The sequence below is a fragment of the Mesocricetus auratus genome, unplaced genomic scaffold, assembly GCF_017639785.1.
Source record: "Mesocricetus auratus isolate SY011 unplaced genomic scaffold, BCM_Maur_2.0 Super-Scaffold_100691, whole genome shotgun sequence".
In the NCBI taxonomy this organism is placed as follows: Eukaryota; Metazoa; Chordata; class Mammalia; order Rodentia; family Cricetidae; genus Mesocricetus; species Mesocricetus auratus.
Genome location: NW_024429267.1, coordinates 29,119,555 through 29,125,623, shown reverse-complemented (window position 1 = coordinate 29,125,623; position 6,069 = coordinate 29,119,555). Strand labels below are relative to the sequence as shown.

The following is a 6,069-nucleotide window of genomic DNA, read 5'->3' as shown; positions in this document are numbered from 1 at the left end:
AGCCCTTGCCAGGATTTCTCTGAAGGAGAAAAGGGAATTCAGCCAACATAAGGCCAGGTCTGCAGGTCTGGCATCTGTAGAGGCCAGGTTGTCCTACTCGTATCACCACCCTGCCTAATGGCAGTTTTGTTTTTGTTGTTGCTGTTTCAAACGCGGATCCGAGCCCTTAGGAATAGATGATTCCAGTTTTCCCCTTAGGGACTCTGAGCTTACTGAGGGGACTCTGAGCCTACTGAGGCAATCTTTTTTTTTTTTTTTTTTTTTTTTTTGGTTTTTCAAGACAGGGTTTCTCTGGTTGTCCTGTAGACCAGGCTGGCCTGGAACTCACAGAGATCCACCTGCCTTTGCCTCCCAAGTGCTGGGATTAAAGGTGTGCGCCACCACTGCAGGGCTAAGTGGCATTCATATTACCTCTGAAGTGATTTTATCATTTCCCATGTAGCCTAGGTTGTTCTTGAACTTGTAATGCTCTTGCTTCAGCCTCCTTAACAAATATCCCTTGGCAGCCCATGGCATTTTGATGAGGGCTGCTGAATGACCTTCCTCTCCTGAACTTCTTATGTCAGATTCTGCCTTTCAGTTTCCAGCGGAACAGAGTCCAGGAGTTGTTTTTAAGATTTGGTCTAGTGCAGTGTTTCTCAACCTGTGGGTTGTGACCCTTTTGGGGGTCAAACCACACTTTCACAGGGGTCACCTAAGACCATCAGAAAACATAGATATTTACATTATGGTTCATAACAGTAGCTAAATTACAATTAGGATGCAGCAGTGAAAATGATTTTATGGTTGGGAGTCACCACAAGATGACGAACTGTATTGAAGGGTTGTAGCATTAGGAAGGTTTCAAACCACTGGTTTACTGTGTCTGACCAGTTCTCAGGACTCTAGGAGCCTGAGGGCTCAGGATGTAACTCAGTGAGTATGGCCCAGGCTGCAGGAGGATCTAGGTTCAATGTCTAGTATTGCCAGAAACAGACACATACACACTGAATAACCAAACCAAACCAGGAGCCACCAGAAAAAGACACGTCTCTCGGGTGGTCTGGATAGCAGGTTGGACATCGAATCTACACGGGAATCACTTATCAGTTCTGGCAGGCCTCGGAACACAGCTCCAAGAACAGATACTATGCAAAGGGTTCCCATTTTAGGGTTTCTGACTTGATGATTCTGTGACGGCAATATGCAGGTGAAAGTGTGATTTCATTTTGAATTTTGAGCTCTTTCCATGGCAGCAGCTTCAGTTAACCTGCAGCTCCTGTCAGCTGAGAGCTAGTGAAGGGGAGCAGCTGGCGTTCTGAAGTAAAATGTATGAGGCAAATGGCATGAGCTGATCTGGTCTTTATTATGTAATGGGCTTAATGTCAAATGGGCTTTATGTCAAATGGTCTTGGCCAACTGTCGGCTAATGTGGGTCTTCTAAACACATTTCCAGTAGCTGTGATGGTTGGTAAGTTGGATATAAAGTAAAATGCACCGTTGGTTTATAGTGTTTTCAAGCACGGAAGTTGAAGAACACTTGCATTTATGTATATATAGATATAGATATATAGCCAAGCACCCACATTCATGCATGCACTTACACCACCGGGCGGTGGTGGCGCATGCCTTTAATTCCAGCACTGGGGAGGCAGAGGCAGGCGGATCTCTGTGAGTTCGAGGCCGGGCTGGACCGACAGCCTCCAAAACAATACAGAGAAACCCTGTCTCATAAATACCAAAAAAAAAAAAAAAAAAAAAGTGTGGGCACGTGTGTGTGCAGGTGTTTCATGTAAGTGAGTGCGCACATGCATATGAAGGAACAAATAACTCTAGGTGTCTTAATCTGCTTAATTTATTGATCAGATTTGAGCTATTCTAGTCAGTCAGCTTGCTATGGTCAATCCCTCTTGAATGCTGCAATTAAACAGAAGGTACCATACTTGTCTGAGTTTTGATGGGTTCTGGGGATCTGACCTCTGGTCCTTGCTCTTGTGCAGCAAATACTTGACCCACTGAATCATCTCTCCAGCTGCTGCACGCATCCTTCTGATAGTGCTGATGCCCTTTTGGAAGTGAGTTATGCTTTGAGGACAATGTCTCTGTAGTGAGCCTACATGCTTACTATTTGGAGTGTAAATCCCTGCTCTGATGGATGGCCTACCCTGCAGATGTGCTGGGACTGTCTCATCCCTCTGTCACTCTGGCCACCTGGAGAGAAGCAAGATGTAAGAGCCCTGAGTATTGAATTGGCCCAGAGCTAGTCTAATGACCTAATGATAAGAGATTGATATCAGAGGGTGGAGGCCCCTGGTATAGAGAGAGCGGAGGGCACCTACTTGGTCACTTGGAGGTCAATGCATAGTTCCAATCTTACTACACACCCACCCTGCCATCATCTGAACAAATGGCTTATTCTCAGAGGGCCTTAGTTTCCTCGTCTACAAAATGAGTAAGTGTCCTTGTCTTCCAGCAGGGTTAAATATAGTTGACCAGCAAATGTAGCATAGCCCTGAGCATGACAATGGAATGGTAACTGACCACATGTAGACTTCACCAAAGCCCAGAACGCTCTGTGTCCTGAGCTCTGGTTCCTGCTTTGGTGGTGAGTTTGTCTGCCCTTTGCCCCTGTGAGGTGTCTTCTCCATGGATCTTGGCTTCTGTGCCTCTGCAGTGGTGATGCTGAAACCTGGGGCTGGTGGCAGAACCTTGTGGGGACAGGCACTCAGTAGAATCTTTAGGCCCCTTTCTTCAGGCTATCTGGTCAAATACTGCTGGGAAGGGGCTTTCCATCTGAAATGAAGTCCAAGTCCATTGACTTTAAAACAGAGTCATATTGGGGTTCTTGCAATCACAGGGGCTTCAAAGGTAGAACATTGTGGGGTATCTACTAGAGAAGACTGCTCGGACATCGGTTTAAGTCAATAGAAAGTCTTTACTAGCAGGCTGGCAACTACACTGGGTGTTTGGGATCCCAGTGAAGCCTCAAGCCTTTCTTAGGGTGAGCTTTTAAGCACAAAACCCATATTCTGGGTTGACATACTTCAGTTAACAAGAATAGTTAGCCTGATGCAGAGCTACAGACACCATAATAGCAAGGTTTAGAGATTGTCCCAGAACTGTGGACTTTGATGGATTAGGTCTCTGTTTTCATTTTGGAAGGTGGTACTTACTGCCTACATGCTCAGTTTTATGGCCTGAATGGCACTTTCATCATGGTCTCAGTCGTGCCAAGTCTTGGAACCTCCTAAGGTCTGAGGCACTGTCGCAGGACGAGGAACAGAAGTGAAGTAGAAAATTAGGGAGAGAAAGTCAGAAGAGGATAAAAAAAATGGGGTGGAGAAGAGAGACTGGGGAAGCAACTCAGCTGGTAGAGTATTTGCCTAACATGCACTAAACCTTGGGTTTAGTCCCTAGCATCAGTCAGGTGGTTGTGACACACGCCTTTAATCCCAGCACTCAGGAGGCAGGGGCAGATGGATTTCCGAGTTCGAGATCAGCCTGGTCTACAGACTTTCAAGATGGCCGGGGCTACCCAGAGATACCCTGTTTTGAAAAACAAACAAACAAAATCCCCATACCATATGAAATGGAACATGGCAGTATATATATATATATATATATATACACACATATATATATATATATGTAATCTCAGCCATAAAAAAGTCAGGAAGGGATGACATAGGAAGTGAGCCAGACTGGAACCACAGAACAAACTCTTCCTGCTATGGATGCCTTTTCAGAGGGCGTAAGCCAAGGAAAGCAGGTGGGCTTTATGGACTGGAAATGGCCTTGCTTGACTCCAGCTAGAGGACCCGAGTTCTATAAGAACTCAACGTCAACAATCTCAGTGAGTTTAGGAGCTAATTTGCCTCTAAAGCCTAGAGAAAGGAGAACTCTGCCAGGCATTTTGATTTTGGCCTCAGGCAGAGAGACCTATCAAGACCATGTGATTTCTGAACCACAGGCTGTTCGGGAATACAAGTACATTACTTCAGCTTCTAGGTCTTGAGCAGTGATTATGTAGCAATAGGGAAGTGGTACCCACAGTCACGTGCCCTTCCGCTAGTGACAGAGGGATGGGCAGAGCACAAAAGGATTAGCACAGCGAGACCAACACGTTTTCTTCATGGTTCAGTTGCTGCCTCCAGGCGCCACAGGCTTCTCGGGGATGAACTTTGCCAATCTGCCCTCTTTATCTTTGTACAGTTGGGGTGACTGAGGCCTTAAGTGCTTAGGCTAAAGCCACAAATGATCTGGGAGTAGAGCTTGGAATCCCTGCACAATTGAACACAGAGCTCTAGTTTTAGTTGGGAAAGTACTTCCTGTGTAAGTATAAGGACCTGAGTTCAATTCCCAGCACCCACATGGAAACTGGGCCTCGTGGATTAAATTTATAATCCCATCACTGTCAAAGAAGAAACAGGGGTATCCTTAGTGATTGATGGACAACTAGCCTAGCTAAATCATCGAGCTCTAGTTTCCAGAGAGAGTTCCTGACTCAGAGAAACAGGGCAGATGGCACCTGAGGACAGCTGGTCACCTGGCACCAAGGTTAAACTGGTTGCCACACGTATCCAAGTCAGAGCTTGAATAACGGCTCTCTGCTTTTACATACAGGATTTGGTCTCCTTGCGGGAATTCGGGTGCTCCACGATCTGGGCATACAGTAACCTCTGCCCTGTGACAGTGGATGAAGGAAACTGAGGCTTGCCTACCTTCCTAACCTTCTAGGCCCTGAATCCCAACTACCTTAGGAGGGCTTTGAAACCCAGCCAACCCCAATCTCTGGGTTCTACAGTCAGCCTGCTGCAGAATGCCTCCTGCTGCCTAGTCTGGGCACTGTCACTGGCCCCACCCCACACCCATTTATTCTTTTTCTTAGGACAAATTTGCTGCCTCCCCGCCCCCACAACTTCCCCCCATCTCAGACTGTTACCTAACATCTTCCAGAGTCAACATCTTAGCAGACAGACTGGGTTCGTGAGCAGACTCAGCCCTGGGCTCAACCCACAGCATCTCATTATGACAATGACCGCAGTAACAAGATGGCGTCCACCATTCACGTGGAATTTGTTGTTCGATGCTTGTAAAGACTGTGCCAGGGATGGAAGCACGGGGCCAGCAGACCGGAAAGGGTATGGGTAAACATAGCAGGGCGAGGCCTTATTATAGTTGTGGGCAGGGCTTGAGTGCTCCATCGCTTTGACCGACCAATCCGCGGGCTTGTACCAGCTGCGGATTCCTCCCGAGCCCCGAAGATTGCAGCATCTCTCTGGGTCATCGCAGGCCGGCTTCCTGTCTGGTGGTAGGAAAGCAGCAGTCCAGGCAGGACCTGTGAGATGCCGAGGGGCGGGAACGGACCTGTAGCGTGAACACTTCATCATGGATGCAGCCGAGGTGGAGTTTTTGGCCGAGAAGGAACTAATGACCATTATCCCGAACTTCAGTCTAGACAAGATATAACTAATCAAGGGGGACCTGGGGCCCTTCAATCCCTGCTTACCGGTGGAAATACCCCTGTGGCTGGCCATTAACCTGAAGCAGAGACAGAAGTGCTGTCCGCTACCTCCAGAGTGGATGGATGTGGGTGCTTCCTTGTGTGACTCCTCTATGCGTGTGCTCACCCATTCTGCAGAGACATTGGAACAGATGCTAGATCACGAGCGGAAGGAGGAGACATTTACCCCAGTTCCCTGCCCGCACTACGTGGAGATCACCAAGCTCTTGCTGAATCACGCTTATGACAACATTCCCAAGGCAGACGGCATTCGGACACTGATCAAAGATCTGTGGGACACACACATGGCCAAGCTCCGGGAGTCTGCTGACAGCGTTGTACGGCAGCAGGAGGCACATGCCAAGCTCGAAAGCTTGACCTTGATGGAGATCAACACCAGTGGGGCCTTCCTCACTCAGGCGCTTAATCACGTGTGCAAACTCCGCACAAACCTCCAGACCTCTGAGAGCACTCTCGGGATTTGTAGCCAGAGGCCTGTGGTGTGCAAACCCTTGCTGTCTGCTGGTGTTCAAGCTCTAGACCTAACAGGCACTCAGCTCTGGAAGCATGTGATGGTGGAGAGATAG

At 47.9% G+C, this 6,069-nt stretch overlaps 1 pseudogene; it reads left to right on the top strand.

Annotated features, from left to right (window-relative positions):
- The first annotated feature begins 5,367 nt into the window (after positions 1-5,367).
- On the top strand, positions 5,368-6,069 carry LOC101833534 (annotated as a pseudogene).